The 27,106-nt window shown below is 38.7% G+C and overlaps 1 protein-coding gene across 10 annotated transcripts in view; it reads right to left on the reverse strand.

Moving 5' to 3' along the window:
* The window catches only part of DMD (dystrophin), a 1,047,400-nt gene that overhangs the window by 955,621 nt on the left and 64,673 nt on the right, over positions 1-27,106 (reverse strand). The window contains exon 1 of one of the 10 annotated variants that reach the window (XM_050333287.1): positions 24,698-24,716. The exons of the other annotated variants lie outside the window; for them this stretch is intronic. The gene's annotated coding sequence lies outside the window, so the exon portion shown is untranslated. Of the gene's footprint in view, positions 1-24,697; positions 24,717-27,106 lie in introns of those variants that run through there. 10 annotated transcript variants of the gene reach the window in all.

Below are 27,106 nucleotides of genomic sequence, written 5' to 3' on the forward strand. Positions count from 1 at the left end.
CAGGAGAGAGGATTTTGACACATTAAGATACTATTCTGCCTTCTCTGTGTATTTGTTTAACTTTCAGGGTTCAGTGAGAAGTAGAGCAAAATGGAAATAGATGTGTGTAACGTGGAGGACAGGGCAGACAATATATAAATTATCTTGCAAACCAAAGCAAAAGAAAGGCAAAGGGAATGACCAGAAAGGGAAAAAAAAAAAAAAAAAAAGTACAAATAAATAAAGTCAGAGAAGCTGAGTGTGAGGGAGAGAGAAAGAGATGGGGAGAGTAGTCAGGTTCTGTTCTCATTTACCCTCAAGTAACAGGCAACATGATTTGGCTGAGCTCTCCTTATCAGCAGCAGCTAAAAATGAATGATAGACATTACAGATGGAAAAGACTCCTTTGCTCATCCAATTCTGTTATTTTTATAATCAAACTTAACTGATTATTCATGAACCAGACCTCACACACACAAAGTGAAATTTTACAATGTGTTAACTTTTGAGGAAAAAAACCCTCATAGCTTTTGCTGATGTATTCAGGTTTTTTATTTGTATGTAATTTTGTTTATATTTGTTTAAATCTGTCAGTTGTTATAGATTTTATTCATCCACTGAGCACCTGTAAGGCTTAGAACATCCAGCCTTCGCATCTGGAAATGAATCACATTTGTACTTGTCCAACTAAAGCTCATTGTTGTTCTTTTCTATCCGTACTTTTCTATGTCTCTTGTTATGTCAAGCTGATGGTGCTTTAATTTTTTGATCACATCTGAAAGCCTGTACCTGAATGTTCCACACAGCTGTACATGGAGGATAGAATCCACACCAGGAGAACATTATGCCATGCATCTTTGGGCTCTGCTTACTAAGGATTTTACCCCTAGTGCAGATTATTTCTTGGACAGAGAGAAATGTTCTATTAGGTACATGTCAGACACCAGCAAGCCTCAGAGCAGTGTCAACAAATATCATTCATAACAGACCTAATTCAAAGGAAAGTCAGCTACTGTCATCCTGAAAGGTGCAGAAATTCTAGCTCTAGTTTTCTATCACTCATTACTTTGACTCAAGATTGCAGTTTAAGTTTCTCATCTATTATTCCACTTTCAAGTTTATTTTTTTTAATTGAATCTTTACTGTGGAGTAAATCCTTACTGATTCCAACACAGAAAGCAACAATAATCCTACTTTAAAAATTGCTATCAATCTAATTTTTCATTAGACTTTTTTTTCATCTTTCACACAGTTTTCAACCTATACAGCAATGCTGCATAGAAATGTTAAAATTGGTCAAAGGTTATTTTGTGAGTATGAAAAAAAAGATGAGAGCAATGAAGATCAAGACTTTACTATGACTTCTTGGTTTTGGGGGTATTTCAGATTTTCAAGGTCAGGCCAATCAGCTTGATTTTTTAAATTATTTTTTCTTAGTCAAGTTTAAATATTAGGTTCATAATGAAATTTCAGAGGAAATAACATAGCTTATTTTTTATACACTACTGAAAATAGTTCTGTTAATACATGAATGTTGAAAGTTATGTGGCAGCATTACTAACAAAGTACTCGCTGCTTTGTGAACAACTTTAAGGATTTTTTGCAAAAAAATAATCATTAAGATATTGATCTCAACTTTAAAAACTAAAGCTTAAATGGTAGCAATATAGACCAAACTACTAGGTTCAATGTCATGTTGCCACTGATGCAGTGTCATTGTTCAAGCCAATTTTATACATGATACAATTATTACATGGTCTTACGATTTTTCATCACAGTGTATATTAAACCAGACACATGAGATAATACCAAAGCACAACTGCATTTACAGCTTGGCCTTTACTGTAAGCAATTTGATAGGAGGGTTCATTGATATTTACAGGTTTATTCCAAGAAAAAAGACAAATCAATAAAACCCCAGAGGAGAGATTCCTTAAATTTTTCAAGACTGGGAAAGTAAACTTCAGAGAAATCTACGAGTTCAGCTTGATCAACTGTTCCTCCCTAACTCCATGATCAGCCAGCATCACAGGCAGGATTTGGAGCCAGGTGGGCTTTGGACGCGAGTGTTCTTGTGTAAAATATGAAAAAAACTCACCTGATCTAAATACAAACAGCCAAGCTTCCCCTAATAGCATTAAAACATTCATTACTAACCTTTCCACAAAACTGAGGTTCTCTACTCTCTTAATAAACCCCCAAGTAGGTCAAATGCACAAGCTCATCACAACATGCCCATTAACTAATAGTTTGAAAAGGAGCAATTTATGTTTAGTACTGAAAAACCCACATCAAAATATTCTTAGAAGTCTATATCGAAACGTTACTTTGGCAGAATTTCATGGTGCGCTGCAATGCTCTCCATAGCCATTTGCTTTATTGTGTCTTCTACTGGACAGGGCTGCTTTATTAACAACAAAAACAAAAAAGATACAAAATACAGCTCTTCAATTCTGCACTGTTAAAAGGTCACTTCTCTACTCACCCTTTTTGACAAGAAAGGGATACAGAAGAATTACTAGACTTTGTTCTCTTTCAGTGTTGCACAGAAAGCTTTTAAGGAAGAAGCCACTCTAATATGAAAGCAACACAAAGGGGCCACATGGAATATTGTGATTATTTGAACTAAATTACCCTGTTAGTGGACTAATCTTTCATCTACAGGGAACCAGACTCTTTGATCCTTGTGCCTATTTTTACACATCACAAAACAATAATAACACTTTAGTACAATTCATCAGACTTGGCCATCAGCTTCAATTTAAACTTGGCCTCTCTGGAGAAGTACCACTGTAACCACATGTTGAAGATCAAACTAACCCTCAAATACTCATGCGTTTGGTCAGATCATGTCTGAGAGCAGGACACTCTCCTGCCCACAGTCCAGTTACTTCCGCAGTTTCAGCTACTAGGCTACTGCTGATCTGTGTCTCTTGGGATCAGAAGAGTGACATGAACCATCCCCAGCAGAGGAGCTCACAGAAGCTGCACTGTGCTTGAGAACAAGACCCGTGCATATGCCCTAAGCAGTACTAAGACTGGCTTCACCTGTAAACTGCACAGTCAGCATACAGGAGAAAACACAGTAAACTACTTTCTGATTTAGAGATTATTTTTGAAAAGCCCTGCTGTACTTTACAGCCATTTCACGCTTTCTATAAACCATCACAAATATCAACAAAAAAATACAGTGCACTGTTGCAGTATGCTTTTAGGATATAAAAGAATGTAGACGTTTGTAATGATTGCTTAAATTGACCATGCTTCCAAGATGGTGATTGTGACCCTTTGTGTAACCCTTCTTGTTCCCAAAACACCCTGCTGTACCTTTGGAATGTCTGAGAGATAACTGGAAACTCATCTATTGGCTGTTAACCCCTTCTTGTAATTGGTTGGTTTGTAACACCTCCCTTCCTCCCAGAAGCCTTATAAGCTGCGGGAAGTTTGAATAAACTCTCTCTGCCTGCTTCCCTGCTGCCTGACTGATGGCCTGGTGGTCTCTCTGGAGGCCATGAGGTGCCGAGGGGTGAATGGGGGAGGGGGGAGCACCGCTCCCCCTCGGAGCAAGGGGTAAAAGGAAAGGCCTCTCTCTCCGGGGTTCCCGTCTCCCTATCCACCTCAGCGTTCGTCAGTGCACAGTACATGAGATCCATGATGGCACTTCGTCACAGAGCCAGCACCCTCTCCCAGGCAACAACTGTCCCTGAGGAGGGGAAGGAGATTTCACCGTCTACAGTCATCACCAAGTATTTGACCTCCAGTCTAAAGGGACATATTGAAATCTTCACAATTCTGTCACATTTACTGAGCTTCACAGTTCCTGTCAAAAAACATTTCTGAGGTTCAAAAACCAGACAAGAAGAAACATTAGACATAATGAAACAGGAATAATTTAGCCCTGATACGCGCAAAATCTCCCATCAAAAAGGTCATCTCCCTGATCAATCCAGGCCATGTCATACATGCTCCTAAGTACCCAAAGCTTTTGTTTAACCAGAGATATCAATCCTAAAACCTTTAACACTTACTCCTTTCCGAGAAGCTGATATATGAACTATATATTTCCATTACAATTTCTGCTGTTACTCTTACAGTGTCACTTTTAGTAAAATTTGTCTGTTATTCTCCAACATGCAGTCACTTGGCTGGTGAAGGCCAACTCTACTTTACAGAGCTGGGGAGTATTTGAATCCAGATTGAAAATGTACACTGCAACAAATGAAACAAAATTAATCTTTTACAAAATGAACCCTTCTGCTCTTTGGTGAATCTTCTTAAAAGCATATTAACAAAATAATAAACTAGCAGTTATTTTTTGGGGGGAGTTGTTTGTTTAATATCAAACTCCACATTTCTGGCTTCCTAATGATATTTTTCCTCAGTAAATTCAGGCAATTCTTAAAACATCTTTATCTCTCTGGAAGGTTTTGGTTAGTTATTGGACATTTTGAGGAGAATAACTATTTCTTCTTTTCTTCCTTATTCAAGATATCTCCTTTCGTGCTGTATTCTGTAATATGGTTCCATTTGTGCTCTAATACAGGCAATGTGTGCATGAAATGAAGACATCATTAAAACTGCCAAGAAGCAACATATTCACTGCTCTGCCTTTCCACATGCTCAGCAAGTGTGTACATACAGAGCCTAAATAACACCACACTCATTTTCTATACTGTGTTTTTTCAGACTCCCGCCTAACAAGCCCGTAATTCCTGAGGATGGTTTGACAACTTTTTATTTGTAGAACAAAATTTTCATTCTGTGTGATGCTGTTTTCAACACTATTATGCCAGGAAATAAGCCTTTCCCCCCATCCCTCCAAATGTTAGTCTGTACTCTTTATTTTGTATTTATATGTAGACCATGCATGTGCCAAAATTTAAGGCAGCCATTGCCATTTATAATGTATTTCACCAGCTGACAACGGGGACTCTGTAGATGCCAGAGTGCTTGCTTTTGTTTTGTTTTGTTTTGTTTTTTTCTTTTTGGAGAGTAGCACTATCTGAAATATGCTTTCTGGTGGTATGTTGCCCACAACAATGCTTTGCCAGCACTCCTGACTGTTGCCGTGCTGTGGAGTCATTCAGACGAGGGCTCAGTTACTACGTGAAAGTCTTGAAAGCTGCCACAGAGGGAAAACACTGTCACAATTCATAGTAAATGTCCTTGTGGGCTCTGGAATGTTAATGTGCTGCATATTGCAGTGAGGACAGGGCATCCAAATAGTTTCAAACTATTATAACAAGTTAAAAATTGCCCACTGGTAACTATTTAAAGGTCATTAGTTACTTTATATATATATATAGTGCATGTATTCAGCTAGCAGAAATCTGGTACTACGTTGTTGGCCATAAAGGGAAAAGTTGGACAAGTTCTAAAAAGAGATCAAAGCCCGGGCCAGATCCTCAACTGAAGTCAAATGAGTTTTATTCATGCACATCAGCACAGGATATTTTACGGAGTGCAAAAGTCTTTGTGTCAGAGCAAGAGTTAAGTGACAAACCACTACTGGTGTGACTGAAATTTTAACTGTTCTTGTCCAAAAACATTCAAGAAATGAGTTGAACAAAACCCAAAAAACAATTCATGACATGCTGATTTCATGTGTCATCTCACTTCTTTACAAAATTTATCCTCTTCTTAGATACAAAAAAAAAAAAAAGGAAACTTCACAAATAATGCATAATGACAGCAATGTATGCCCTTCTTCCACCCTTAAAAATAATTTATATATCCTCACAAGTAACTTCACCCACAAGCAGAAAAAAAAAAAAAAGTGTGGCTGAGAGTATTCTAATACACAGTGTTTGTGGTTTGCAAGTCCTGTGAGTTTAGGATAAGATATTTGAGGATCTTCAAAAAGGAAAATAGCTAAGTGGTGCTTTTACTGAGGTCACAACCTTTAAGAGTAAAGTATTTCATTTCCCTAACAATGAAAAAATTCTATGATTCTTCCTGCTGCCATCATTAATTTGGTAATGCTTTAGGTTTAATATACATGTGCTGCATAGTAATAAGTTCCTTTCTAAACAAATAGGCTTAAACAGTGGAAAAAGAAAATAAAAAAACTTTCAGGTTTTATGTCTGAAGTCTGTAAGTGAGATGAATGAATAATAGGTAGCCTAGGGCAGTAGAAAACTGAAAATATCTTATCAATTTTACATGGATGTCTTATTGTTATTTACAGGTATTTGGGGCATTTTTTGTTGTTGTTTTTCCTTTTTTTAATTGTTTTTTTTTGTATAAATAATCTCATACTGTAAAAAAAAAAAAAATCTTCCAGTCTGTTTAGTCACAGGTAGAGGAAAAACTGAAAAAAAGAACTAAGAACAAAGGAGGATATTGGATGAAAGGGAACTGAGAAAAACTATCAGAGAAAGAGTAAAGCAAAAAGGAATAAAACAGGCTTTATACAGACCACATGGATTAAGACCCACATATTTGTAATTCTGAAAAACAGAAATTAATGCTGGAAACATTTGCTGAACTGTATTTGCACTTTTTCTTTTAAAGGTCAAAGAGGTGCATAATGGTTTTGCAAAGAGAAAAAAGTAACTGTAATAAGGTCTGTTACTTACTATACTAGCTCTGTAACACTAAACCAAAGAGCAATGAACTGTACCTTTGAAAACTCTAAGGAATTGCCTTTTATAGCTGAAAGGTCAAACGAAAATCTGGAAGAGCAGCTATTAAGTTACATGGTCTTTATGAATCGATGTATCGTTCACAGTTCGTCAGTGAATCTACAGGAAATTCTATGCTGGATAACAGAGGGATTGTTCCCTTTCAGTATTTAAGTAGGAGAACCCAATCCCTTCAGCATATAATTCTCCCTCCCCAACACACACAGCCTTTCTAGTCTTTCCAGCAAAATTTCCTTGCTTTTGTACGTAGCTGTACCTATTCAAAATGAACACAAGCCTATTTCATAAACACTTCCCTCTTCGTCTTGCAAGGCAGAAGCTGGCACAAGTGCAAGCTCACAGCAGAGCTGGGTTAGGGCGGCTGGCAAGTATGTGGTAGCTAGGTCCCCATCCTTACATGTTTTGTGAAATCACTGTCAGTCCATGGGAAAGCTCTCTGGAGCTGAATGAGATGGTGGGATGGGTGGTGTTAAAGGAGCTGCACTGAGAATGTCATCTATTTAGGTTGCGCTCAACACGTGGACATTTTGTCTAAGGCACATCATCCAGATACTGTTTCACTGTGCCGGCTGGGCAGAGACTGGTACACTCCCTTTATGCCCAGACAGAGGAGCCTGGAGATCAGATATACCCAAAAAGAAAGCTTTTCAACACTTGGACACTGAACTGTTGGGATCTTCAATGTTGCATTCTACAAATTATTGCCTGACACACACCCAAGAGAAGTTTCTCTGACACTTGCCTGCTTCCTGCACAAAGGATGTGAATGGCATAAAATGTTCCATACTTTCTACTTAAATCAAAGTGTTATGGCAATGTTCTCCTTTAGATGCTTTACTCAGCTCAGGGCTAGCTGGTAGATATTGTCTCCAGTCAGAGTCACAAGGAGAAACCTCATTAGCCATTCCAGCTTTGGATCCTCCCTGGGAAATTCATAATGACGTAAGATAAGGGTTTTTACAAAGGAAATGCCTCACAGCAATCACTGCTTAACCACTCTAGACCAAGATCAAAATAGTTTATTTTATTGAGGAGAAAACCAAGGCAACTGCTGGGTTATTGTGGCAAACACTGTAACTATCATTTCTGCTGAACAGGAATGTTGATCCATCTGGCTCATTAGGAGTCTATGCTCCACTTAATCCAGGTCAAATCTGTTTTACTTCTGTGCAGTGGAAACTATTTTGAGAAGGCCTGTGCAATGCCCACAGACAGAGACAAACAGCTATGCAGAGCTTGGAGCACAATTACTGTGCAACAACAGAAATAAAGAGCCTTCTGCCTTATGTACCTTTAAATAACATGGATCTAAACATGTCAAGGCTCATTCTGGATTGCACTGTTGTGTTCAGAAATTATTGTTACTTCTATGTATCATCAAGAAGCAGTTCCAATGATTACAGGGTACTACAGTCTGAAACCTTTACACTGAGAAAATACCCAGCTAGGATGGTGGCTCACTAAAATAAAGTTAAACACAAAATAGAATGGGCATATTAAGTTCCAAGGCAGGTCAAGGAAAAAACCTGCACAGACTGTTGGAAACAGAATAATAAGATAAATAATATATTCCAATAATAAATTTTTTATTCAACTGGTAAGTTACAGTTTTCAGTGGTTTGTTTTGTGCTTTTTTTTTAGCAAATCTATTCAGCTATATCTCTATTCTAAATTAAATATAGTTAGAGCATTCTTTGTAAAGTAAACATAGAGTTACCGAATAATATGGGTTGTGAGGGAGACCATCTAATCCAACACTGTGCTCAAAGCAGGTCCCACTGCAGAGCTAGATCAAGAAGCTCAGGGCTGTGTCCAATTGAGTTCTGAACCCCTCCAAGGGAGGAGATTCTACAACTCCTCTAGTGCTTAACTCGTGACACCTGTGGTAAAAAAAAAATATTCCTAATATCTTGTCAAAATTTTCATTCTGTTTCATCCTTTCCCTCTATAGCCCTGCAAAGAGCCTGACAATTTTCTCCATAACTACTTATTAGGTAGCTGAAGAGAGCAATTAGATCCCATCTTAGCCTTTTCATGGCTAAACAGTGCAGTAGTTTTAATTTTCATCACTAGGCAGAATACAGTTTTGCACTCAGTAGAGTTCCCTACATTTTTGTAACAACAAGATTTTAGGCCTTTCTTAATTTCTAATTAGCTATGGATCTAGCTGTAAGTAAAAGGATGAGAGCATCCTATATTCACATAAGTTCTCTCTTATACAAACTATATGCATGTCCACAGTATATTATATTCTTAAACTTGTGTGGAATTACCTAAGTTCTCTAAGAATACCTAAAACAAACTCAGAAACTGGTCAGAGAAACAATCAAGTTTTAGCCACAAAAACTGAGTTATGTAGCCTGCTTATGCAATAATAATACATTTGTGACACTCTTCTTGAAACCCATTCCCAGATTTTGAATGGAGCCTGTCTGCACTACCAGGGAAAGGGAGAACCCACAATTTGCAAGTTCATAATTGAATCAGTTGCTGATTGAGCTACACACAACCCCTGTGCAAATCTCCTGCAAGTTCAGTGTTCTAAATCAGGAAGATTGTTAATTTTGCAAATACCTTTTGAGTCATTTGTAGGACAGCTACAAAGAAGGTGAAAGAGCTTCTATCTTAGATCCAGAATGCTCTCCATTATTAAAGTATGTAATGGAAACACAAATGAATTAGTGAGAGAAAGAAGGCAAAAAGAATGATATACCACAGATATCTTAGTGCCAAATTGCACAGAACAAGTAGAAAGCAAAAAAAGATTTTCTTTGTTGGCTAAAGGTGCCTCCAGAAGCCACCTCTAAAGCCCTGAATATGAATAGTTCTTCAAGGCATGGCAAACACTGAAGTGGGCTGGAAAGGCCTGTAAGCCTCACACTCCAGCAGAGTTGTTGAATGGTAAAATTATTAACCAAGGGTGAACTAGCGAATTCCCACAACACCTTGGCCCCAGCAGACGTGGGGGGTCCCAAGAGTTTGAAGGAACTGCAGTGCAGAGTTGCAAGAACCTCATGGGAGGCAAATAATAACAATTTTGAACAGACAGTGAGATCACCACTCCGCGAGCTACAAGACAAGGAGAGAGAATCGTCACAGACACCGTTCACAGTATGATTTAAGTCAAAGTTATCAAAAGAAATCTTTGAACATAGCTTTGTTGCTCTTAACTTAGGCATATGAATAAATCAGAGAAGCTACGCTCAGTGAAGTTTAATGGTAAATGGCTGAGGGAAAAGGCTTGTAAGTTTATAAATATTTCATAGTATTTTAACACTAAAGGTGGTATACATTAAATATGAAAGCAGTACTGAATTTCCCATTTCCTTTAGTAATATACACCACACAATGTTTTCAAAACACTGGAAAATACAAGCATTTTTTTCCTAATATCATTGAAAGACTTTTTTCTCCTGGTTGACAATGTGCATTAGGTACCCAAGAGAAATTTCTATTTTTCTCTATTACCTGTTTCCTAAATATCCAAGTAAATAGAAAAAAAGAAAGACTGAAAACACAGCAAAAGAAATTGAAGATCCCTAAGGAAAAGAGATAGGAGTTTTTCTCAAGGATCAAAAGGGATTAAATATATACAGTCAGTTAAGGAATCACTCTGGGAGAAGAGATTTACTGTAAAACAGAATTGCCTCACAGTTGAAGACACTGGAAAGTCTGCAAACCTAATGCTGAGGAGCCATCAGACCTTCCCACCCTGTCAGGGGGAGCACTTAGCTTATTTTTCTTGGCTCAAAGAATTTACACCATACAATGAGACTTACGTTCTTTGGAGATAAATGGTAAAGTACTATAGGTGACAACAGCCATTTTCACAGATCAAGGGGCAATATATCGATACCATGGAAATAAAATCCACTGTAACTCCTTCTTGTTGCCTTATGACTAAGGGTCCAGAGAGGAATTTTTTTTTCCAGTTATGGTGTTACTTTTCTAAAGCAGTAAGGGAATAAGATCCTTTCAGACAGGGTGAAGGGATTAGTGTATCTTGCTGGTTATTTGGGATCAAGACTGGCATTGTAACTGTGAGGATGGTTCTTAGCAGTAATGAGGAGGCTGTCTGAAAAATGGAAAAGAGCGATTCAATATCAGTGGCCACAGCAAACCATGTTAGTACTTCAAAGGTTTCAAGTTCCTTACAATAAAGAAAGACAATGAAGAAAAAGACTGAGCAGGACATTAATCACTGGTTCCCTTATATGTGGGCTAAGGTAACCAAGCCCAGTCCAACTTGCCTACCTTTTTGTGCCAAGCCATAACAGGCCCCAAAACATCTTTTAATCAAACTACATAAAAACTGAATCTATTTTTCCTGGTGAAGTGGGAGGACGAGGGCGAATGGACAACCATGACAAATAAATTAACCAAAGAGGGCCAGGGCCATGCAGCTGATGGAGCAGTTTGGCGTGGTCAGTGCTACCAAAACAATGGATAACAGGAGAAGCCCTGGAGGACCTCCAGCAGCCCCAGCCCCGCAAAAATGCAGCATTCCTCTTCCCTCCCTCAAGCCTCCAGTGAATACATTTCTGTTTCAAAAGTATGTGGGCCTGTCAGGCTGTGGCCTCAGCTCTAATCTGAGCAGCAGTTTTCAGCCTCTGGTGCATGAGGTGGACATGTCCTATCCCACACAGCCACCTCTGGCACAGAGACCTGAAGGAAGCACCTGGAAGAACACTGGTGTTGGTGTATGAGTTTTAGTGAGAACAAACAAGCTCGTAACAAGTCCTGCCTATCCACAAGTCTGGCTAAAGTTGAAGATGTGTAATACAGATGTCCCAATGTGAGGTCTAAATTAACTTAGTCTGTGATTAATTGGACCCATCACAATTTATGCATAATCTGTAATTTATGCCATGATGCATCAACCAAGCATGTGGTTTATTGTACACACAGAACAAGATGATTTAGATTATAGAGAGACATGCTGAAGTGACATACAGCAGACCTGTCATGAAGGGAAGGAGAGGAGAATTGGAAAGGGCTCTGAGTGAGAAACCTGTGTTTACTCATCGTTGCTATCACACTCTGTTTGTGAAAGTTGTAACTCCAGCAGCAAGGTCTTGCAAACCTACTTGCCAACCAATGTGAGAAGGCACAGTGACACAAACATGCAGATTAGAAGTTAAGAGGGTTAAAATGAATTCCTTTATCTGCTACTCCTACTCAGATTTCTTTGGGGTTTTCTTCACCTTACATTCTCAGGCAAGCTCTTTGCAGGGATGCATTATAATGGCAGAGCTCTATGGCTGCCATGTGTCTCAGATCTTTTGTTAAATGCTCCCCAGCTGTGTTCTGGCTGACTTCTTCCCTCTCTTTGCCCCACATCCAAGTGCAGCTTCAAAGAGCCTTCCCATTTCTAGGTTTACATCAGTTCCTGCTGTCTCCAACATGCCCTCCTCTTCAGCCAGGCACTAGTTACCACGAAATTTGCATCATCAGAATAAATTCTTGTAATTGTTCTGCAAATACATAGATACGTTTCTTTTATTGTAAACATGAGGAGATCTGAATGCATGAAAACAATGATCATACAAACTGCAGATCTAAGTGCATGTAGTTGCTCTGCCAGTGTTTGAACTGCATTGCCAACCAGCTCCTGTCCTGTCGGCCTCCATAAAGGAATCTTGTGGCAGAAAGGCTCTTGCATAATGAGACCTGGGGTACTAACTGCATTAGTTACAGAAACAAGAGATTCACTGATTTACTGGTGCAATTCTGACTGGCTTAGAGCACTGACATTTTTGTCTGTTAAAAATGATGATATTGTTAACAGTTAGAGCTCCATAAGAAGGTTTCTCTGCATGAAGTCAGGCTTGATTGTTACACTTAATCTGCAGTTACATTTTAAATTGCATTTATATTATAGCTTAATTGAAGTGTGCATATGATTTCCCACAAATAGTACTTTCAGCTGTTATACTGTATCAATAATAATTATAACGATTTATGCATTCATTCCACTCAGATCATGTGTGATATGCTTCAGAATAACTAGATCTTTTGACAACAGCTGTAGTAGCTAATAATTGTCACTACTATCAGATGAGGTGCTTGAAGCTTCATAAACTCACCTCTAACCTTCTAGCAACATCATTTCCAGCTATGAGTTCAGCCCTGGCCTCACCATAACAACTTCTCTCTTCATAAAGAAAAAATATGTTCTTGCTCTCTTCTGCCAGTTTAATTTCTGTATTCAAATTCATTGACTAAAAAATAACAAGGTTTTTGTTTACAGTGATTACAAATTCATAATCCCATCTTGGCCCCAGAATTTTGCACAACATATTGGCAATTAACGTCCAATTAATGCTTGTAGACCTGTTGATTGTGTTACATATTTGCAAAGCAAACTGTTGACACATTTATTTATATTTCAAACTGCATGCTGTAAACTATATGGTATAGGGAGTATATTGAAAACTCTTAGCATATTCCAAACTCAGGTACAATAACTCCCCAGGAACATATTCTCACAAAAAAAGAAAAAACAAACAAAAAACCAAACAAAAAAACAAACCAACCAACCACCACCACCAATAAAACAACAACAAACCCCAATGACCTTAAAAATGAAAAAAAAAATGCAGGGATTTTTACTGTGTAGAAAATGAAGAAGTAAATCACCATAGATAAAAAAAAATAATTCCTGGTATTTATTAGCAAAAGGACTCAGGCAATTGCAGAGGCTTGTGCTGCTTCTGTGTGAGAAAGAAATAGTGGATTTCTAAAAGTAACATCCCCTGACTGGCCATAGCTACGGGTACAGCTGTAGACCAAGAAACAGACTGCAGAGGATGCAAATTAGAATAGAAAGCATTATAATAAAACAAAATAGAGAGGATGCAAATTTGTATGCTGTAGAACTGAAATAGGATATAACTGTCAAAGAAGTGAGATTAACTTAAGGAATTCTGCAAGCTGTGACACACACTATGCATTTTCTTTCTGGCTCAAAAATACTCTCTGTCTTAATGAAAAGCTGTTATATAAAAGTACATCTTATAAGTTTCCAAAAAGAGTCTTCAGGTTTCCAGTAGGTTCCCAACTGGTAGCCCTTTCCATTAGAATGGAGCCAAATGACTTCTAAGTCAATATTTCAAATGTTTAACTTCAAACATCTTATGCCAAACTTTAGCATTTGATTGAGCTAGAAATTCACAAAATTGCAGGATATGCTACTTAACAGTTTAAAAAGCAGCTAATTCTTTCTTTGCTGCACTTTAACAAGTGGAAATACAATTAAAAATAGGGCTTATAGCTTAGGTAGCATAAACAAATAGGGTCTGGAAAAATAACATCTCTTATTACAAGCACTGATTGTTTGTGGTTGCTAGAAAATATTCACAAAGCATACTAAAATTACTATAATAACCAAAGATGATAACTAAAATTATCAAAACATAAGACAGATAAAAAGAAAGATGGAACACACAGAATTTACCTACATCTAAATTATTAAAGTGTCAAAATTAACTACAGTTCTTCTGTGAGAGAGACACACTAACTGTATACTCAACAACAGTATTCATTTGGAAGGGCTTAGTTTTTAAAGGGCTTACTTTTATTTCTTTGATTTTAAATTAAGACATCTAAACTAAAATCTCAAGATGCTTAAAACTAATTAAACTAAATTTTACTAATTTTTGCAGTCAGAATAAATTTGCAACAAGTCTTCAAAATAATAACCCTGTTTTCACAGAATATGGATCAAATAATTTACATTATCACCATAGATACTTTGCTAACTTCTAATTTTTAAACAACTTTTAAAAATGTGCTGATACTGCTGCAGGTTTAGTCTTGTATATTTAATGGTTTTTGAACTTGCGTAGACTTTAAACAAATAACAGACATTCTACGCTACATATTAATTTAATGAGATGGGCTTTACAGTAAAAGGATGTTCAGATAAGCTAGAGTTCAAATGAATACGTCCTGAAATACTAGCTTTAAAATGATTTGTGGGTAACTTATTATATAAACGGTTTTGGTATTTGTGTGCATGCCCTGCCAAAAACTGGCATCAACAGAGACATGAGAGACCCCAAATCTCTCTTTAAAATCACCTTCTGCACTAGTCAGAAAGGCTGCTGGCAAACAAAAGCACTGAGAGAGCTGGTCGAAGTCACTGCAAGGTGACTATTGATTACTTGAGAAAGGCCCTTGTGATTGTGGGAGATTCTGGGGGAAGGGGAAGAAAGCAAATGATGCTCATTTTCAAGAGGAACAAGGAATAACTGGATAACCTAGGAAAGTGGTGCAGCAAATCCTCTTAGAAACCTGCAAATCACTCTTTCTCAATGTATGAAAGACAAGCCAGTGACCAGGAATAGGTGGCAGGGGTTTATGAAGGAAAATGGTGCCTGACAGCCTTTCATGAAGAGGTGACTGGCTCAGTGATGGAGAGGGGAGAGCAGTTGATGCTGTTTATCCTGACTTTAGCAAGGCTTTCAACACTGTCTCCCATAATATTTGCATTAAAAAAAAAAAACCACCTCTGCATGAACTAAGGAAGTGGCTAGCAGGGTTTATTGAAAACTAACTGAACTGCTGGGCCCAAAGGTTGGAGCTCTACAAAGTCCAGCTGGAAATCTGACAGGAGTCTCCTGAAGTTCAGGAAGACGAAGTACAAAGCCCTGAGCAGGGGGAAAAACTACCACATGAACCAGTATAACCTGGGGACTTAATAGCTAGAAGACAGTTTTCCAAAAATGGATCTGGTGGACACCAAGCTGGGCATGAGCCATCAATGTGCCCTTGCAGCAGAGAAGGCTAATGTTATCCTGGACTGCTTTAGTCACACTGTTGCCAGTAGGATGGTCCTTCCTCTCTGCTGAACTTTGGTCAGATAAAGCTGGAATATTGATTCCAGTGCCCCAGTATGAGAGAGGCATGGACATACTGGAGTGAGTCCATCAAGAGGCCACAGAGACATGACTGAGTGATTGGACCACCTTTCAGATGAGCAGAGGTTGAGCAAGCTGGGACTGCTCAGCCTGGAGCTGAGAAGGCTCAGGGAGATTTTATCAATAGCTATAAATATTTGATGGGAGGGAGTAGGGAACACAGAGTCAGACTCCTCTTTGGTGCCCACTGGTGGGATGAGAGACAATAAATTAAAATAGAGGAAATTCCATAGAGACTTAAGAAAAATAGATCACTGTGAGGATGGTCAGTTTCCGGAACATGCTGTGGAGTCTCCATTCTTGGAGATATTTAAAACTCAAGTTGACATTACCCTGAGCAACCTGCTCTCACTGACCCTGCTCTGAGCAGAGAGTTAGAGTAGATGATCTCCAGAGGCATCTTCCAGCCTCAGCTGGTCTGTGAGTCTGTGAAATTTCATCTGTTTATAGGCTGAGCAACAGTTTCTGGAAGCACTCCAAGACACACAGAACACCTCTTAGGAACTCACAGCCCCATCAAAAAAAGCCTCCATAGACTGACTTATTATACCAGGAAAAAATGAATTCCTTGGCTACTATTTAGGGCTAAGACATTTCTCACTTTCTAGATAAGAATTTACCAGATAAGAAGCTAATAAATTTGGTGTCTACAGTAGGCAGATTTAGGGAAAAAACTCTGTCCACATTTTGAATAAGTTCTTGTTCAAATCACATCCTTCCTTCAGTTAAGGGGAGGATTAGTGGTCAAGTAAACTTTGCTTCACATTTGCCTGCAACATCTCAAGAGTAAAATGAATCAATTCAGCAGTAGCAGCAGCTGGGAAGAGTTGGGAAACAACTGTTAAATCAGCTTAAGATAACATGCAAAAATTAGCAAGCCTTCTTGGGGGAGGAAAGGGCTTATTTAAAGTAGTATAAGCAGTACAGCAATGGATGTACATGACTCAGAGAAATTTTAAAATGGCAAAAGTACTAAAGAGAAAATAAGAGAGCTGACAACAGTATTGGTAAAAAGAGTCTGGGCTTCACAATTCAGCTGCTATTCCCCAAGAAAAATAGGCTTGTCCTTACAAGATGAAAGGGTGAATGTTCACTGTCATTCAGTTCCTTTCAAAATATAAAATGTTTCCAATTTTGGTTTCCAGCTGTAACAGTTGAAAAACATTATTAAGTTAACGCCTGTGCTAAAACCAGCAGTAATTCTGAATTGATTCTGTAAAGACATGCCTTGTTTTGAACAGGAAATAGAGATGGACAACATAATCCAATAGATTCCTTTCCCAAGGCAAAAATGTGCCCCAGCTTACATTCTCTAAAGCTTTACATCAATCAGGTAATCAGGACAGAAATACCACTTCACTGAGGATAACTTTTACTCTTAATAGAGGAATTTGATATAACTAAGTACAGGTTCTACTTATCTGCTTTCTAGAAAGCATCTTGATTCAAGCAACATCTTTCAAAGCTACACTACTATCACTGAGACATACTATATGTGAGGATACAGGGTATCATGGAACTTTAAACAGTTATGGAAAAAATTAATTTCTGATAATTTTTTATATTTATGAAGCTTTTTGTTTACAGCAAGTGCCCTACATTCTAGTGTTAGATAACTGCTCCTGGAATCCACCATTTATTTCACAGTTTTAAGTTTCCTCCATGCTCTTGTTAGAGCTTTCAGAACTGATATATTTAATTATTAGGAAAAACAGAAAGGTCAGAAACAAGCTTACAACATGCTTGTCCTTTAGAGACTACTATAAAAGGAACTGTTCTCATGCTGGCGAGAAAACAAGAATTCCTTTTTGTGAAAAGTTACTTGGCTTCACCTTTGGTTTGCATTCAACATCCAATGCAACTGAAACTTTCTCCTCTGTAAACAGAGTATAAGCAGAGCAAACACTTTAATCTGGATCTTCTGCATTTTTTGAGAGTGAGTAACCATCAGTCAGTCAAGCATTTATAAATGTGATCTTAGAGTTTGGTGTAAAAATATACTGATCTCTATTTTCAGCATCGTTTGCTGGGCTTGGAAGGGTGGGGCAGGGAGTAAATATAAAATATGTACTAAACCACATGGTAGAAAAAGGTCCACAGTAAATAAAGTCAAATGAATAACAGAAATACTGTTGTATTCCTGAAATCTAATGGAAAATAATTAGGGGTTCCTAACAATCTTCATTAAAAAAAACACTAAACTGAGATTTTTGAATTAATAAGCCTGTACACACCACATCCACAAGCTCACCATCAGGGCATCACATCTTGGTAAAATCTCAGTTTCCTCTTTCCCATTAATTTTTATGAGCAGTTCCCTTTTTAGCTGGGCAGGATCATGGGGTAGTCCCACCTGGATCTCTCTGCATCAAGGAGCACCTCTGTCCTTCTTGCTTCCCTCAGACCCAAACAGACTTTCTCATCACTCTCTACAACTACCTGAAAGGAGGTTGTAGCCAGGTGGGGGTTTGTCTCTTTTCCCAAGCAGCTATCAAGAAGACAAGAAGACATGGTCTCAAGATCTGCCAGGGGAGGTTTAGTTTGGATATTAGGAAGAAATTCTTTACAGAGAGGGTAATCAGACATTGGAATGGGCTGCCCAGAGAGGTGGTGGATTCTCAGTCCCTGGAGGTTTTTAAGATGAGACTGGATGTGGCACTGAGTGCCATGGTCTGGTAACCACAGTGGTAGTGGATCAAGGGTTGTACCTGGTGATCTCAGAGGTCCTTTCCAACATGGCTGATTCTATGATTCTAAGATTCTATGAATCTAAGATTCTGTTTGCCTTTCTTATGAGTTCATCAGCTTTGGGATGAGTTAGACAGCCAGGAAGGGGTGGGGACTTAATAGGTTCTAAGCACAGGAATGTGACAGGATGGCTTTATGTCTAACAGCATTTTTCCCTGTATTGAAGAAATGAGCACAAATGTTCTCAGGTATCATCAGCATCGGCCATTTACATCAGAACGTGTTGAGGGATCTTGTCCATTTATCTACAGAACCCATCATCCAGGAACTTCATAAGGTACTCTTTAACACCTCCAGTAGGGCTACCTATATAATGTTATTAACTTTTTAGAAAATACAGTGACTGCATTAATCTTGCACAGGCTCAGCAACAGTTAGGAAGATCTGAGGTTTGTTCAGAGAGAAATAATTCATGAACAGTCTTTTCCAAATAAAAACTTTAAAATACTGGGGAAAAAAAAACAACAACCAAACATTGAGAGAACAAGGTGAAGGGAATCATTAAAGTATTTGTGTGTGATGAGCATTGAGAGGCTTAGAAGAGAGGAGGACCTTTTGTTATACACACCATCAGCAGAGTGCAAGCTGTGTCAAAGTAGGAAGAGGTCTCACTGCAGAAATGTTTCTTATGAGAAGATTGTACCTGGTTAAGATCAATAAAGGAAACTTTTTTTCTTTCATTCTTTTCTTTCTTCTCCCCTCTCCCACCCCTTGGTTTTTCTCCCCCTCTCCTGCCACTGCAGTCCATGACCTTCACAAGAAAGCACTTCTGCTTTAACAACAGGCTACGAGCTTTCAAGGACTAGCACTTCTTTCTGAGAGAGAAAACTGTTGCCTCATTCAGAATCCAATCAAAACCTGAATGTACCAAGTGGAAAATAAACCAAGGACATCATTATTCTGTTTCACTGTGATTTGGCTTGTCTTCAAATCTCATACTCTGTATATCTGAAATAGCAGCAACGCCTCCATTAGCTGGGTCTTCCAGCACTTTAATCAAAGTATCTTTCAGAATGAAAAGGCAGAGATGTCAAATTCCAATCACCCCTTAAATTCCTTCAATTCCCTGTGCTACAAAATATTAAAACCCATGGATAATTTCCCTTAAAAACCAGCGTGCATGTGTGCAGACGCTCAGCCACGCGGGCGGGTGCCAATTTTAGAACATGGCAAGCACCAGGGGGATGGGACAGGGAGGTTCCCCCATGGACATTCCATGCTCGTGGCCATGCTCCTGCAGCCAGTGTAGCTGATTTTCACAAGTGACAGCAACTTCTACACTTTATAAGAAATACAGGTTTTTGTGCATCCTGCAGAACAATGTCATGTCCCTAGTCCAGTGCACATTACTAAATTTTAGACCCTCCTCTCCCTAAGTGTATATTAAAAATATCAGATGCTGGGGTTTCTTTTTTTACTGGGACAGTTCTGCAGGACAAGTTTTTCTCAAGCATGGTTTTCTCAGACTTTACTGACAGCTGGAGGAATTAAGTGGTTAAAAGAAATATGCACAAAAGGTTTAATTAGCCTGACTAAAACTCTTTCTCTTATTTTGTGGTACTCATAATACCACTAGGTCACCCAGGACCTTTCAGAATCTCTTAGCAAAGGCAAGGTAAGCAAAATGTGATATTCTGGATTCACATTTAGGTCATCTCTACACACTGAAGATTATAGATTATTTTTTTCCCAAAGCAATCCTCAAAACATTATGTTACTTTATGGAAAAATACTGTAGGGGAAGCAAAAAACAAAAAACCCCACCCCTTGGGCCTAACATAGTTCTGTAATTTTTTCTATGGGGAAATTTTTACAACTGTATCTTTTTTTATTATAAAACTATGCTACTTTGTTCCTGCTGAAGATTATTATCTTCTAAATGTGTTTCAAGAAAAAAATTCAGTATAAATGTGACAACTGTTACCTTCTATGAATATATCCAAAATTCCAAGAACACAGGCTTTTGTTCACATAATACTATTTCTTTTTCCTACACGTGCCTGTGATACTTAAAAAATATATTTTGCCATTCGGAATAAAAGTCTGCATACAACTGAAAAAATTTAATCATATAGATACACATTATTTTAAAAACAGAGAATTGGAGACAGAAAGGACCATAAAACCTGCCAAATATTAGCCTCATGCTTTAAATAATACACCAAAATTAAAATATGTCTTGCAAGAAGAACCAAGAAAGATTAAGACTTTCTTAAAATGCAGCCTATCTCTGCCTCAAAACATGTTTTTTAGAATGTTCTGATTTGTTACACATGTGTCAAGTAACCTAGAAGGGAGGTTCTGTGGTCCCCGCAGCAAAGAGCAACTCCTTTGCTCCACATGTGTCTTTCTGTGAAGATGGAGGAGCTTGTTCCCTTGCGTGGCTCAGTTGGCAAGACATTCTGCAAAGCCACACTCCACTAACCATTATTTCTGCTTTCCACAAAGCTCAGTCTTTGATAAGGCACAATAATTTAGAATTCCCAATGCTGTTCTGCTTCCCCTGACAGTGATACAGTATTATCGCAAGTGCATCCTCCTCGACAGCAATGTGATGCCATAAAGTTCCGCTAAATTTATCGAGGAGCCTTTTTCCAGCGGTTAGCTATAACACAGTACAATGGTTATCCTCCTAAATGATAATTAAGCTTTGGGGTAACATTTAATTGAAAATGTGCTGTGAAAATCAACAAGTCAGCTTTTTCAAGTCAAGGCTGCTTAGTTCACAATACCGTTCAATGTGATTTTGTTTAACAGTAATCCATGACAAAAACATATGAATCTAATCCTGTTTACTCTGGAGATCATTTGAAAACACTTAACCCCCTGGACAGTTCTGTGGTTTGAATAATTTCACAGTATTAGTCAAGGGTTAACCTTTTTGTATAAATATTTTACCTTTCCATTAACAAATAACATGATCTGATCAGTAACTATGTTCTCTTAGTAACAAAATTGACTTGTTTCCTTAAAAAAATAAAAAATAAAAAAAATACATAGCAAGAGGGTTAATTTTCACAGGATCACCAATTTTGTATGTAACACGCCCTGTTCCTTGAATATAGTCCCTTGATCAATAATCATGTTGGAAAGAGCCACAGGCAGCCTGGGGATGAGGGGTGATGGAGCAGACACTGCACAGGAGCAGACAGGATGAAGCACCCGCCTTACACTAGCTAGGGAATAACTTTCCAAGCAGTTCTGTCCTCACACCCAAGATCCAAAGAAATCTGTTACCATCTTTTTCCTATCTCACTGAGTTGTCTTTGAGCATCAGCAAATCATACAGCCCAAGAGCAGAAGGTTGCCACCCCAGTGCTCCCCCACAAGGTGTGTGTGTGTCACTGAGTTCACTTTGGAGGAGCTCCAGTGTGACCCCAGTGCCCCACACACCTACTGAGAGTTTGTGACCAACAGCAGAGCCCAGAGTGTATCTTTGAGTTCAGTTTCCTCCCAAAAGGATGCAGGGCATATTCTCTGGCACATGCACTGATAAGTCATAAGCAAGGAATCTTACATCTGAGAATTCGCCTCAGAAATGCACTTCTGATCTGAGTTATATATGAACCTGGATGGAGGACTTCTGCTACAGTACACCCATGACATCCTGTAAGAGACCCCTTGTGGCCACCAACTTTCAGGCAGGATTAGTTTCTTTTCCATGTTGGATGATTAATTCTATTTTTAGTCACTACTTTGTGCAAATCCAAGCAGAGAAAGAGGATGCCTGTGTGTGACTGCAAGCAGAATTTGGTTCCATGTCAAAATAAGGACGCAGAAAGAGGATTATATCTGCTAGAAGGAAGAAATACAGCATATGATACTGAATCCCCTAGGGAGACTGGTTTCTGAGATGAAGTTCACAGTAATCTCATCATAATTAAAACAAAATGAAATTTATGATATCTCATTTCCCTGCCACTTTATTGTTTAGGTGTCATTGTCAAAGACTCTGCAGAAATCTAGGAAGAGACAGCCTCTGCCCCAAGGAGTTTCCAGTCTAACTCAGGAAGAAGTAAACACTGAATAGCTCAGGAAAGAAAGTAAAGCCCTCGGCAATGAATAAATACCTTTATATTTTCACAAAGGTCATTCTCAGCAAAAGTAAGACAAAGTAGGGAATGGAGAACCTGTCTTTACTGCTGTGGTATGGAAGAGAACTAAACAGAAAAGAAAAGAGGTGAATGCAGAGGTGGATTGAGGGTTGAAGAGGGGACTTGAAGAAAAGAGAAAGGATGTGTTTGAAGAACAATACAAAAGGTATAAGTGACCACTGTCACCTCCAAGAGCAAAAAGTTTTCATCGAATATAGAGAAAGAAGGAAAGGAAGAACAGATAACAAATAGGAGAAGTGACACATACTGAATGAAGGCTGTGGATAAATTTGAAAGCATTATTTTGGGCACGCTTTGTCATAAAGTGCAGATATAGGTTTTCCTTTTTCATTGAAATACAACTATAAAAAACCTTGACAGTGTTATACAAAATTATATAGAAGAAAAATGTCATGCTCTTTAAAAGAGTGAGGAGACAGGTGACGAAATCAACTCAAATAATTCCAAAGAAGTGTTGGGACATCACCCTTTCATTTTAGATATGAACATAGTTACATAACATGTAACTATGCAAGTGATAGCATAACATAACACAGCTAGTGATTTAATGGCTCTTGTCATGAATGCTATTCATCTGCTAGACGCAACTCTTGTTTTCTATTCATATTTTACAGAAGCTCTACTACAACTATTCTTTCTTTCACCTGCTACGTCTTCAAAGTGCAATTACAACTTTCACACTACGCAGCAAATATCTTTCCCTCTTACTTAGTAAGCACCTGCCCAGCTTTCCTTGCAGCACTGTCTCTTCCTCAGGGTTGAGGACTAGAAATCTGGGCTGACACTGTGATTCCCTTGGAAATGAAGTATATAGTAAAAGAAAACAAATTCTCCTTATTTCTCTCCGAAGAAGACTTGTGAAAAAGGTTGGGCACTATGTGGGTTGCTCTAGAGTACGTGATCTTCCTCTTGCTAACCAGGAGTAATACCCCTTAGGAAAAACTCACAACATTCTTTTTCCCAACCGCATCCCCAATATTTTCAGATTTCAACCAAACTGTCTCATAATTATTTAATATGTGACAATGGTGATCTAATCATTCTACCTTACTGGAACTGCCAGACTGTGTCCAATAAGTAAAGGGTGCTATCACTGAAGGAGATCTCTTAGGAGGACAAAACTGTCTAGAAAATGTTTAGCTTATCTAAGTCTTATTTATTGCATAAGAAAACACAGTTTGAGTTCATCTTGCAAAGGGAAAGCAAATATGGCCAAAGGGCACACTTGCACCTTAAAATTTTCTAGTTTAAGATTCTTTCCTGTCAAAGATAACAAAATCTAACATTATTTTTAGACTGCCTTCACTGTATGTTAGTGACCATGCAGTCCTTTATATGTTATGGGGGTAAATGACAGCGTGTATGTATTTCCCTGCCTCTTATGACCAGAAAATAGAGAAAAACAGACATTCTATTATTATAAAGACACAAGACTAAACTGAAAGTGGAAGAGGCAAAATAGATTATAAACCAGGGAGCAGGGACCATAGATTATGTCCAGATGACACTGGCACTTCTTTTTTCACCAGCACAGTCTGTTCTGAGAGCCTGAGTGGGGAAGCAAGAAAGATCATCTGTGAGTATGGTAGATGGATTTTAGAGCTCTCTGTCATTCTTTCATTCTTGGCTCTCTTCATTCTCCTACTCTTGTCATCCTCTGTTTTTCTTCTTATTGCCCCATAAGGGTAGTTCTAAACCCACAAACAAGTGCAAGTCTGGAAAAGGTGCCTGTTCTTTTTTCTGGAAAGTTCACAGGAGAGCTCAGCTGCTGCTCCCTTCGAACAAAACTGACACCCCCTCATTCGGTTGATACCAGACAGTTCAGCAGCCAGAGAAGAACTCTCTTACTCTGTAAGTTAATATTAGGCAATGAAACTGCGTATGCCATTACAGTTCAAAGAAACTGATTGCTCCTTTGATGTGTTGCCAAATTATTAGAATAATGACACTATTTTTTTTTCAAGTGTATTGGTGTGTCTTCTCAATTCTTTCTTTTTAAACCCCATGCTTTAATAACTTGTGAACTTCAGACAGAAATGTATTATTTTTATTCAAAGGAGAGCTGGGTGCTGTTTCAGGAGGACTTCTTTTACATATATATAATGCACAGGATATTAGCCCCCTAACAGAGATAAAATAAAATCTCTTTATTTTCCCCCTCTGGTGTTATCCTCCTTTAGACTTGGAAAGTAAACATCTAAAAATGCATGCTGTTAGTGGGCTGTGCAGCACTACACCGCTCTGTCAAAGTGAATATTGTGATAAATTATGTCAATCTGTTCATACTTACAATCATCTTCCACTTCCTCATACCAAAGCATGTGAGCAGACATGAAATCTCTCCACAAAACAGAGGAAAAAGAAAACAACAGCAAAATATTTCTTGGCAAAGTGTATCCCAACTTTGCTGCTCCAGTGGCTTTTGATGAATTAGGCTTGTCCCTGCATAATGCCAGATGTGTCCCCGCACAAGCCCCAGCAGCTCTGCAGAGGAGAGGGCAGGAGTCCCCCGGGTGGGATGCCGCTCTGGGCTTGCTGCCGGCAGGGTCTGCAGCGTCCCGGGCAGGGAGAGGCAGGGATCCTCACTTCCACCCAGCCGGCATGGTAACTAATGCCAGTGCTCTTTGGAGGCCCCTAAATGTTTCAAATTCCAGGACCTGCGCAGAAGCAACGCTCTGTGCTTCCCTCAAAACAAAGTTGATTTCCCATAATAGGACAGCCCATGCACTCGACATATAAGGCTCTGCTTCCAGGGTGGCATGTGCAATGGATTTAAATTATGTGTTGCAGCTTCCCAAGGAACATTTAGGCTACAAAGCGGGGGCGAAGAAAAGGAAAATTTTACTGCTCCCTTTGTGCAGTTCCCCTGAGATCCCTATGGAGCAGATTTGCTTCTTTCCCAGCAAATGACCCCCAGCCCATCCCCAGGCAGGATCCTCCCTTTCTGGGAGAAGAGCAGTAACACTCCCTGACTTTCAGGATTTCAACATCGCTCCCAAGCAGAGGGAAAAAAACCCTCAAAAATAGTGTTGTCACCAAACTGAGTGTGTAAATGCTAACACAATCTGTGATAAGTCAGTAGCTGCTTTAAAAAATAAAATAAAATAAAAAGGCAAAAACTATTGACTTACAATTGACCTTTCCACTCCCAACAAAACCACGCAGTAGTGCTGCTATACACAGCCCAGAAGCTGCAGAGGAAGCAGAGGAGGGAGTGTGCTCAAGCTGCCTGTCACTTTCTCTTTGACAGTGGCAACATCCCTTCACTCCCAAATCCCCAAAGCTGCTGGACCCAAACGGGTGGGACCTGGGCTGATGGTCTCCCCGTGTGTTCGGCCCCAGGTCTCTTTAGTTTACACAGGAAGGAAAAATAGACCTCCACACAATACCTGGGAACAAAATCGTGGCATCCTCCACCCAAACTCAGATTTTATAGGGCTGCTTCCTACAATACATACTTTGTACAGTATGTGTGGCTTTTAGAGACAGGCCATATTAAATCATGGTTTCATTTGAAAAGTCATTTGAAAAAATACTCTTACACTGTTCATTACTTTTAAAAATCTATCCCTAAAAGCCTGAAAAGTGCTATTTTTCAGTTTTAAAGCTTAAACTGTCTAGTCTTGGTGATTACAAGTTTATAAGTAAGTTTCTGAATTATACAGAAAAATAAACACAAACATGAAATATGTAATATAACTTTACAGCCAGTGGCATTTTCTACACCGATAGTCAAATTAATACACTGAAGAACCTGGATGTACAGTACATGCCAACAGACTCCTAAGGATTAATTTGAAGCCCACAGGAACTGCAAGTCATGAACTGATGTAGAAAATAATATGAAGCAGAGCAGAGCACACTGTGACAGCAGCAGCATTTTGATTATTTGAGGGAAAAGGAGACCAAGAAAATTCAGGAAGGGAACTGCTTATTGTGCAAAATTGTGTTTTAAAACACCTAAGGTCACCCTTAATAGCACATGCTGTCAATAACTGAGGCTCAGTAATGTACTTATAGTCTACAAGTGAAAGTTATCTGGAAGGTAGGTGTCTGATGCTAGAATTGTGATCCTCCTGGCTTCTATTCATTTCAAGGTGACAAACTTTTTTTTCTAAACTTTTCAGATGCCTGAATCTCTGTTTCTAAATATGACCAGAGGGTCTTCATCTCAACAGAGATCTGCAGTCTGTTTTTACACCAACTCTAGTCATAATCCACAAGATTTCATGTGGATTATCCTTACTCTTGGATAATGGCTTTGAGACCACCAGAGAATATTTGTATCAGGCTCTGCAAGACATACAGTGCTACTCAACACTTTCTAAAATATGGCCCAAATAAATGTCTAGTGGTAATTATTTACAATAAATTACAAATTAAATAATCTTCCAGATGCAGGAAATCCAGATTTGTTTCCTCTCTTCTTGCCAGGGGAGTTTAAAACTCCACTTCCTGAAAAGAACACCTGGGTCATTCACAGGAGAGCAGAAACCTTCAGCCTAGAAAAAATTTCCTTCCTCCTATTGATGCTCCTCCAGTTAATGGGGAAAGAGTTAAGATTTGTTAGGTCATAGAGAAATAACAAAAGTGAGTGTTCATATCTACTAGGTATTTAGTTGGGTTTGAATTTCTAGGTTTGTTGGTTTTTTTGGGAGGACTGTAACAAAATTGAGAGGCTCTCAAAAACTTAATACTA

The sequence above is a fragment of the Myiozetetes cayanensis genome, unplaced genomic scaffold, assembly GCF_022539395.1.
Source record: "Myiozetetes cayanensis isolate MyiCay16 unplaced genomic scaffold, myiCay2020 scf5-8, whole genome shotgun sequence".
Taxonomy (NCBI): domain Eukaryota; kingdom Metazoa; phylum Chordata; class Aves; order Passeriformes; family Tyrannidae; genus Myiozetetes; species Myiozetetes cayanensis.